The sequence below is a fragment of the Populus nigra genome, chromosome 2 (genome assembly GCF_951802175.1).
Source record: "Populus nigra chromosome 2, ddPopNigr1.1, whole genome shotgun sequence".
Taxonomy (NCBI): Eukaryota; Viridiplantae; Streptophyta; class Magnoliopsida; order Malpighiales; family Salicaceae; genus Populus; species Populus nigra.
Window position 1 is genome coordinate 45555839 of NC_084853.1, and position 11174 is coordinate 45567012.

The 11174-nt window shown below is 31.5% G+C and overlaps 1 long non-coding RNA gene across 1 annotated transcript; it reads left to right on the forward strand.

The window, feature by feature from the left end:
- The first annotated feature begins 978 nt into the window (after positions 1 to 978).
- Positions 979 to 1602, forward strand: LOC133681443 (uncharacterized). Its single transcript, XR_009836518.1, has 2 exons — positions 979 to 1122; positions 1286 to 1602. It is a non-coding gene; the product is annotated as an uncharacterized LOC133681443 (long non-coding RNA).
- Positions 1603 to 11174: the final 9572 nt, after the last annotated feature.

Below are 11174 nucleotides of genomic sequence, written 5' to 3' on the forward strand. Positions count from 1 at the left end.
ACCCTCAGTCATATTGGGATGCTCGACATTGTCAATTTTCGAATCAGATCAGGAGACTCATTTCAACCAACCAGATTGCGTTTAGATTCTGTCATTTAAAAAGATTTTATCTAACTTTGAGTCCTTCATGAAAATTGTAGTCATGTATGTGTATATGAATTTGGGTTTTTGAATCTCTTGATTTCGATATAAAAAGCTCAAGATATTCTCTTTTGAATATCTAGTATGGAAGCAGAGAATCATGCTGTAAGAAGGATTCTGGTCCGAGATTGCAGGTCTAATTCAAAGTCCAAATGAGATCGAGATTTTTCCCATAATACCTTTCTGGAAAGCTTGACATGTGTACTTCAACTTATATTAAGCTCACATTCTCATTCTGGAACTCTAACTTAGCAAAAACTTGTCACAAAAAGCTAGATCCAAAATGTAAAATGTAGAATTTCTTACATTTTAGCGATTAATTCACAAAATCTTTTTTACATGCCAAACTCATAAAAATAACTTCCAATCAACTTGAATAATTCCACCTAGAGAGAAACAAGAAAGGGAATGGAAAGGGTATATTTCCCTTTACTTGGAGCTGGCGAACGACCCTCTTCCTCATCGCGGTCAAATCAATGTGGACTTGAAATTGTTCGTCCATGATAAGATAAATAACAAGTACCTAGCTGTCCAAGGTAGCTTGCTACGTCCATTACTTTTGTTTCTGTGCTTTTTTTTGGAGTGAATCATGAATAATTACTTGAAACAGTTTGTTTGGAGGGGAGAGGGAATTATTTTCCATGGTTAAGCAACCTGCTCATGGTTTTTAACATGGAAGGTTAAAAACTTACTCTAAATTGGATCAGAACTTTTATAATTCTCAAGAGTTTACTGCTGGAGAGAGGAGTTGAAATTGTTCCAGCCCAACTACAAATTCGAGTCGCATGTTTCTTTATATTACAACATATCCCTTTTGTCTTCGCTGTTAACTGTTAAGTTTGTCTCTCTTCTCATATTCTTATTGTTTCAGGAAATTTAGAGTTTATACCGAAGGACATAAAGAAGGAAAAGGGAAATATTCCCTAGCTAGCTCTTTTCTTGGAGCTAGTTGATGGCGACAAACTTCTGCCTAAGAAGAAGGTCTGGGTAGAACTCAAGCTTGAGTATTGAAAAAATGTAGAAATTAAACGCAAGCCACAACCACCCCATAAGAACGTTGATTTTTTTCTATTATTTCTTAATGAATCAAATTCAGTCTCGTTAATCTAATCTAACTTTTTCACAAACTATTTTCTTGCTACAGAGCCCAGTCGGTACACTTAATTCCTCCAGTTATTCATGGATTCCACGAAACCTCAAGGGCTTCGACCTGGATGATGACACTTCAAACGTTGAAGTTCAGATTCTTTGCATGTCTGTTTCCTAGGTTATTTAGTGAAAATTGCATTATTGCAGGTAACTAAGTAGAATTTCAAAATTAAGGCTACTTGTTGCCAAGTTATGAGAGCTACTTGTGAAAAAAGTAAGCTGATTTGTACAGGGATGTAATGTATATTGTCCATCTTGATGTACTTCGGATCTGCTTTGAGTTAAATAAATGCGATTTTTGCATCATAAAAATGAAGTTTCTGTTCAGTAACGTTTTCATGTATATTGGACTAGGATCATGAATGGGTTGCTCGCGGTGGAACAAGCCTGAATCCAAGAGACTAATGCAGTGGGAAACCATTGATATTCTGGAGGTTGGACTGACTGTGTTCTGTCATCGATTCCTATACGCCTAATTATAGCTAGCTTGGAAATTTATATTAGTATTACATTTAAGTCATGTTTAGTAGTTTGAGATGCTCTTTTGATTGTCATTTTTTCTAAGTTTTTATATATTTTGCCATTGCTATCTCTGATGAACCTGCAGGTTGAGTGGAGCCAGGCTCCTCTCTTCTGTCAATCCTGATCCTTCAGATGCTGTGATTTTGTTCCTTCTTTCTATTTCTTGTCTGTTATCAGCTTCATCAAAGACCCACATAAATAGCTAGGAATTTGAATTCTTGCTAACATCAAATCCCTTCTCAACCGTTATCGCTAGCTTCTCACACTCTATAAAAAGACATCCAATCAAAGTTCCATATATATCCACGAGAAAAGAAAAAAATGACGCAGGTAGAACACAAGCAACAGAACAATGACAAGGAAAAACATGTTAATGGCCAAAACAAGATAAACTACAAGCAATAGGACGATTCAAAGTTTTATTGCCAGAGAAAAAATTGTATTATGGTTTGTCTCTTTAAGAGATTTGCAACTCCTTAAATAAGCTTAAAAAGCAACATAAATAAATTAAAAAACTTAAAAATAAAGAAAAAGTAAAGAAAATCCTAAACAAACTAGAAAAAAAAATTATCAATCTCAATACTTGATTTCCTACCCTTAATAGAAAAAAATAAAATGACCAGAAAAGAAACTTTTTTAAAAACTAAATAGAAAAAATATTGTTTTCCTAAAAATCATCTAGTCACCATATTATCCGGACATTACACCTTCCCTTTCCTTTTCTTTTATTTCTTCTCCTTTGATTCCTTCTCCATAATTCTAGATAAAAACAACATCCTTTTACCATTGTTTTCAACAATCACCTTATCTCTCTTGGGCATCAATATTATACGCTTCCCTTTTATACTAAAGGTCTATGTATTATATTGTTTGTCGTGTACACTTTCTTATCATATTATTATGGCCTGTCCAATAGTAGATGACACATATTTATAGGCATCTTGCCTATAGAAAATAAAACGAGACAAAGTCTACCCACAATTACCTTAGTGTTTTTATTTAGCAAAGTCATCTTGTAAGGCTTAACTCGGTTTTTAATTGGATCTTCTTTACTGTCTTCACGGACACCACATTCTTGCAACTACCATTGTCTATTATTAAATTGCAAACCTTATCTTTTATGGTGCACGTTGAGTACAAGATGTCAATGCGCCTCTAATTTTATTTTATTTTTTAATCATCCTTGGAAGTTAGCAGATTCTTTTAAATGACTACGTTGGCACCACAATCTCTACATAGAATCTTTCCATTGCTAATCGAGTCATTATAAATATGATCAACCACATCATTTGCATGATCCTTAGTCAACAAATTCTTACCCATATAACTTTCTAGTTTGCTACACTTGTTAGCCCAATGCTCCAATTTGCCATATTCGCAACAATAAATTTGGAAAGTTAAACTAGAGTCCTGACCTATACTCTGACATGTTATTTGTTGAGTTTGTTAAGTAGGTTTGACGTGGGAGTGGTTGAACTTTGATTATTATTGGGTTCTCTTTTTATGTATAAATCAGTCTGGAAACTTCTACTAACTACCCTAGCAGCATGTTGTTTCTCAACTATCAAAACCCTTTAACATGCCTTCGAAAATGTCTAAAAAATTACAAAAACAACACATCCTGGATGCACCACTGTAAACCACTTAGATATCTTGCCACCAATTGTTCTTCTATTTCTACCAAGTCACTCTAGACACTAATTGATAGAACTCATTAGTATAATCGTCGATATATTTACCTCTTTGTCTTAATGTATGGAGTCATTAGTATAGGTTTGTGCATAGCTAAAAGGAAGGAAGTGCTCCTTCATCTTCATCTTATCTTAATAACTTATTCTCGACTTTCCTTGCTTCACTCGTGACCTCTTTAATTGTTTTCACCAAGAAAAAGTCTAGCCTTTCAATCTGATCACAATTATTTCCACCCTTATTTGTTCTAAAACCTCCTTATACTAAAAGATTTGTGAAACTTCATTCAACCAAAAGATGAACTCATATGCTTGTAAAGTTTCTGTAAAATCAGTAAGTTTAATTTGAAAACTGAAATCTCCATGTTGTTTTTTCCTATTGAGATGTTTCCTCCTATGCAATATCTGCCTCTAGAATGAGTTTTTCTATATTGGCAAGAGATCCTTGGTAAGTTTTGTCTTCCTCTCGTTGGGGCCTTTTTTCCAACCACCGAGTAAGCTCCTCAATCTACATTTGTATGTTCTCTATCATGAGCTCCTGGATGTTTCTCTCTCGTGGGGGAACTTTCTTGTTCCTCTTATCTAAACACGCCCAGCGTCGCGACCTCTTCCGACCATGGTTTTTTTGCGACACATAACAAAAAAAATAGAATTGCAGTACACAACAAGCAATAACCTGAGATTGTTGGAATTTGATACCAATTGATACAGATGAAAGCACAAACAATAATATAATAGCAAGAGAAAACAAAATAATGGTCAAAATAGAATAAAACTTAAGAACCCTAATTCATAGTTTTATTTATGAAAAAATATATATTATGATTTGTCTCTTTAAGAGATTTACAACTCCTTAAATAAAAATAATAACAAAGAAAACCTGAAAATAAAATAATAATAATAAAAATCCTAAACAAACTAAGAAAAATAAAATTATCAATGTCAGTACTTGATTTTCTAAACTAAATAAGAAAAAAATTAAATCACCATAAAAGCAAATATTTTTCTAAACTAAATAGAAAATAACAATAATAACTAAAAAAAATATTTTATCCCTAAATATATTGATCATGCATCAAAAAATTAAGTTCATGTTAGTAAAAAAGCAAAAAAGAGAGGAGGTATAGGTTTGATTCTTTTAGGAAATAATATATATATTTAATTACCGGTGTTAACTCTCCCTTATCCATATGACCAGTGAAGGAGGGTTTTTTTTTTCCCTCTATTTGTTTTTTATGTTCTTGTTTTTTCAATTTTATTCTTCAATATTTGCTTGATTTTTAATTTATCTTGATAAATTATTTTATTTTATTTTTTATGAGGTTATCACATTCTTAATTAAATAACATCCCAACAATTAGTTTGTGCTCAATTTTACAAGCGTTTATCTTTGTTATCATGTAATTAAAAAAATAATTTTTTAAAAATAAAATTCTTAAACCCACTAGAATCTATCATCCGGATTGCAAATTTAACGAATTAAGTTGTAAAGTTCGTGTTGACTCAATATGTCGATGTCTCAATATTAAAAAAAAATCATCTTTATTTTTTTTTATAAAATCCAATCATATTTTTTTACTAATCATTCAGGTTGTCTTAAAACTCGTCTTGTTGACTGAGTCACGTTGGTAAAACTCTCATATGATTTAATTTAAAACTTAAATTTGAATAGGAGTAAGGATGAGAGATTTTAATGTTGACCTATTAAACTATGTTTAAAAACAATGCCAAATAAATTTATATGGCTTGAATATTTTTTTATGTTCAATTTTCTTTTGATTCGAGCCGGTTAATTCTGTGAACTAATATACACTAATACTCAATTCCGGCAATGGTATGTGATATTTTACACATGCTTTAATCATTAAATAGGTTCACCCTCCTATTAATGTCTAATTAAAGAGATTATTCGAGCCGGTTAGATAGATATTTTACACAGGTTGAGAGATTTTTCAATGATATGAAAAGTACAGTACACAGGATGGTGGGAAAGAAACAATGAGCTTAAAATTTCAAGGCAAAAACTACGGCCGACGGTTGTCTCGAACTTGTTTAATTTTTGGATATGGGTCAAGAACTTGTTTGGAATTAGATGGAGACCCGGTCATACTAAGAATATTATGGCATGATTTTGTTGATTTTGCATAAAACTTATTTTTCTGAAAAACTACGTTTGGTATGTATGGAACTAGCTCAAGACCCGGTCATCAAGAATTATCTAATAGCTTACTAGTTTAAGACCGGTGCTTTGTTCATGGCGTCATATTTTCTCCGGCAAGTCAGTCTTCGCGGCGTCTGTTTATACCAGCCATGATTTTGTTAGCTGCTAGGAAAGTTCTTGTTGGGTTGGGTGGGTAGCGGAGACAATTAATATTATCGAGCACAAATATCAATTATTTATAAAGAAAATTATAAGTTTTGGTCATAGTTATTAAATATGCATGCACATTACTCGAGTAAATTTAAAACTGTATATTTTAAATTTAATTAAAAATTTTAATTAAATTTTAACAAAGTTACTTGAATTACGAGTTAACTCATACGTCAATTAGCTTGCATAGAAAAAAAGGTCAATTATTGAGAATGATGACAAGTTATAGTTGGATATCACGTTTTGCAAGCCGTTTACACGCCTTTGCTGCTTATTTTATTTATTACCCGCTAAAAAATGCTTGGTCATCCATTCTAGTCCCTTCATTTAAATAAAAAAAAAAAAAGAGTTATTTGGACCTTTATATTTACTTGATATTTTTTATATATAAATAAGTTCTTAATTAAAAAAAATTTAATCCTCATATTTTTTCATAAAAACACTTTAATCCCTCTATTAATTTTCTTTTAATTGAGTCTAGGTGCCCGCTTCAATTGCTCCGTTCATTAACATTCATATGAGTGGATGCATCAATTAATTTTTAGTCCTACGCCTCCGTGGGAAATTTGCCAAGTAGACATGCCATACATGCACAGCCTACTGATTATCCAATTATCACCTTTGGATAAAGAGCAAACCTCAAAAATACTAAATTATTTATATTAATTTAACCCTCAGGATCTCAAAAAAAAATAATCTAATACTTCCATATATTTTAAATCTTTTTGACGATGTTTTATCGAAATTATACTGTTTTTTAAATGGTCTTTCTGTAGAGAAATGAATGTTTTATATTAAATATCTCAATATAAAATCTTAATAGAGAAGTCGATATAGTCTAATTGTAAAATTGATTAAAAAAAATATTCGGATATAAAATTGATAATAATTAAATAATCTGATGAGATATCTGATTTGTAGCTTCGAATAAATGTCTTTTTGTGTACTGGTCTTCGAAGAAATTGCACTGCGTTTACTTGGATCGGGAGGAAAGGGAAGGAGGTTAGAAATTTACAATCGATGCAACAGTTGACTTTAGGTACAGGCTTACGAAGTCAACTAATCAATTGATTTAAGCTTTTTTTTTTTTAAAAAAAAGAAGAAGAATGAAGTCATCTCTTGACGTCGGCTGAGGAGGACATAATCTACATAAATGATCATCCATGGCTTTCCTTCCTGGTTGTTTCACCATACTTTTCCTTTATTTTGTCGGCAATCCACATGAGTTGCACGCCACTACTTTATTCAAACAATTACATTTATATAATATTATTCTGTTCACATCATATGTTATTTATTTTCTGTTTAGTTTGTGTATTGTAATAGAAATCATAAATACAAAAACAAATCGTTTAGCTAGAAAAGAAATTGTTTCTAAATTATTTTAAAATAAATTTATATACTTTTAAAACATTCCATCTTAATCATCTCTTTTTATAAGATATTTATCAATGTATTCAACATGTTACTTGTGAACTTCTCATTAAAAAAACAATTTACAAAACCCCCAGAATAAAAATGAACCAAGTCAAAGTATTACAAAAGAAAAACAAAAAAGAAAGACTCGTATGATTCTGGAATAAGGTGAATAAAGACCCATAAAATGAAATTTTTTTAAAACATTTTAAAATTTGGATACTTCTAGAACAATGGTACTGTTATAATTTTTAATATCTCGTTAAAAAATGAATTCTAAATAATTATCTATTAGTCTAGATAATAACATTATTCATCAATATATAAATTTACTTAAAGTAAAATCAAGAATCTCTTAATTTGGGTGTGAATAGCTTATTTTGAGTTGGTATTTATAATTACAAGATATTTAAAAAATATTTGGTATGAAGAGATATGAAGGAATTATCCGAGATTCTTTGTTGGGATCTCTCTGCTAGGATCCCTATTTATTCTTTTTATGATTTTCTTAATATTTATCATTCATTATGTTTTCATAATCTCTGCATACAAATCATGGAAATCATGTATATATATATATATATATATATATATAGCAAGAATCACTCCTACATCAATCCCTTGTAATGCCTATTTAAAGACAAGAACAATATATAGAAAAATAGGTTAGCTTTTCTATATGGTATCAGAGTTTTATACCCCTTTGGCATCTTAATTAGTTCGGATTGTGTCTCCTGCCCTTTCCTTTGAGATTTCACTTTCGAAAACACACTTACCTGATATCTCTATTAAACTAGTCTCCAACAACTATCTTTTATGGAAAGCATAGGTCATTCCCATCTTGCATGGTTATGGTCTTCTTAGATATGTGAAGAATGAGGTTCTTTGTCCAGTGTCAACCATCATTGGTGACAATGATGTGTTGCAAACAAATCCTAAAGCAGTAGTTTGGATGCGCATTGATCAATTGATCCTTGGGTGGATCAATAGTTCCTTATTTGATGGTCTTCTCTCTCAAGTCATCAATAGCAAATCTTTGTATAATGCCTGGCAAGTGTTGGAAACCCTTTATGATACTCACACTCGAGATTGCATTCAACAAATCAAGGGTGAGTTGCAGTCCTTGAACAAAAGTACTTTTTTTTAGAGGATTATTTACACAAAGCAAAATCTTGGCTTTGTCTCTCTGTGGTATAGGAAAACCAATGAATGATGATGAGTTCATCCTTTGTATTCTTCGAGAATTAGGATCTGAATTTGATCTTATAGTAGCAACATCAAATGTTAAAGATATTTTTTCATCTCTTGAAGGAGTTATTGGCAAACTTCATGATTTTAAAATCCAACTTCAAGGAGCACGAGCAACTACTTCCAATGTTGCTTTTTATACAAATCATAGCCGAACAAACCCAAAGCCATAGGTGAATCTTGATACTCATTTCTACAATGGTCGAAATTCCACTAGAAGTGCTTCATCATCACAAGCTAAAGAGACTCGATTCTCTCAATTTAATGGAGGTTCCTCTAGAACTCGTTAGAAACAATTCTCAAATCACGGTGGTTGTGGACGTGGTGGCATCATTTTTTTTATGTGGGGGGCCTAATCATAAAGCGGATGGATGCTTTGCTTCTGATGAAGAAATTGATCGGCACAAAGCCTTTGTTGCTATCAAAATTGGAGAGACTGCAGAAAAGACCTGGTAATTTGATACTGGTACAAACCAGCATATGACTTCTGACACAAATGAAGTACAAGGTATTAACCCTTATCTTGGCAACGATTTTGTCATGGTTAGCAATGGTCATGACTTACTTATCACTGGCACTAGACACATTATTTTTCCTACTACTAATCTTAAGCTAAATAATGTTCTTGTAGCTCCTACAATTAAGAAGAAATTGTTGTCTGTCTCTCAATTTACAAGAGATAATAACTGTTATTTTCTATTTTATCTATTGGGATTTATTCTCAAGAATATGATGTATTGCCTATTTCAATTCTTGGTTACAAGTCACTTCATGAAATGGTTTTTGGTTCTACTCCTGCTTATGAATCTCTACAAGTTCTTGGGTGCTCTTACTACCCATTACTTGCACCATTTGGTCTATCAAAATTGAACTTTAAGTCCACATGGTGTGTTTTTACTAGTTACTCAAACAATCACAAAGTACATCGTTGTTTTGAACCTCAGACAAGTCGCAACTATATATCTCTCCATGTGAAATTCAATTAATTTCAATTTCCCTATAGATGCATGCAGGAACCTAGCACACATGCTTTTCAATTGTTTAAAGTTAGAGAACTTCCTTAACTATTCAAGACCTTGACAGAAAAATCCCCTATTTTAGCTCAATAAGTAATACATCATGTTCCAGCAACGACTATCCAAGGTGTGTCAACACCTCAGTCTCCAATTCCTGGACATATTTCTCCATCCACTGCACCAGAGTTCAATGTTTTACCACCGAACTGCTTCATAACAACATCATCATATGATTACACGAGCTCAAACATAGAAGCTGAAACCCAATGTATTCTTCTCTTTACAACATCCAATACTTGCTTGCTTTTTTTCTCATCTTGCAGCTCAATCACAAGAACCACCTTCACTTCAACATGCTCTTTGTCATCCGCAATGGCAACAAGCAATGCAAGTTGAAATGGATGTTGTTCACACCAACAAAACCTAGACATTGGTACCTAGACAACCAAACATGAATGTTGTTAACAGTAAATGAGTGTTTAAAATCAAAACACGGTCAGATGACTTTATTGAAAGGTATAAAGCTCAACTGGTGGCTCATGGATTTACACAATTACCAGGTCTAGATTATGCTAAAACCTGTAGTCCAGTAATCAAACCAAGTACTATTTGGTTAATCCTTACCATTAGGTTATCTCAAGGCTGGTATGCCAAACAACTATATGTTAGTAATGTCTTTCTTCATGGTGACTTACAAGAACAAGTATACTTGGCTCAACCCTCATGTTTCAAGGGTTCCTCTCATCATGATCATGTCTGTCATCTCCATAAAGCTTTGTATGGTTTAAAGCAAGCCCCTCATGCTTGGTACCTAAAATTCAGTACTTATATCCAACAGATGGGTTTCAAACGATGTCCCTATGATCAATCTTTATTCTATCAAACTCAAGAATAAGACATTCTTCTTTTACTTATTATGTTGATGATATACGTTTAACAAGAAGTTTCTCTTCACAAATTATCAAGATTATTGCTCACCTTTTTGCCACTTTTCAAATGAAAGATCTTAGTGATATTCATTACTTCTTAAGTCTTCAAATCACTAGTGTGTTCAAAATATCATTTGTATAAAATTTAATTTTTTTATTTAAAATTAATTTTTTTAATATTTTTGAATTATTTTGATGAATTTACATCAAAAATAAATTTTAAAAATAAAAAATATTATTTTAATATATTTTTAAATAAAAAAAACTTTAAAATACAATCTCTCAATAATCCTAAAAAAAACCCTTAGACAAACAACAGTTTCCTAATATTACTTCTTGATTTTGAATTTGACAAAAAAAACTACAAAAAAAAAAAAGAAATTGCTGCACACGCCATCATTGACGGTTGACTAACTCAAAAACCTTTAAAACAAAGACGAATATTTTAAATTCATTTTACACACGTGGATCTTTATACCATACATCAAAACTTTGCATCTTACCGTTATAAAAGTGAAATATAAGATTTTGTTTGGATAATATTTTGAAAAAGAAAAAACAAATAAAAATAAAAATATATTTAATTGGAGATATAAAATATGTTTTTAGAATGATTTTTTTACATCTTCAAAATAAAAAAAAATATATTTTGTTTTTTTCTACCCCTAAACAGTAATAATTAATTATATTTTAA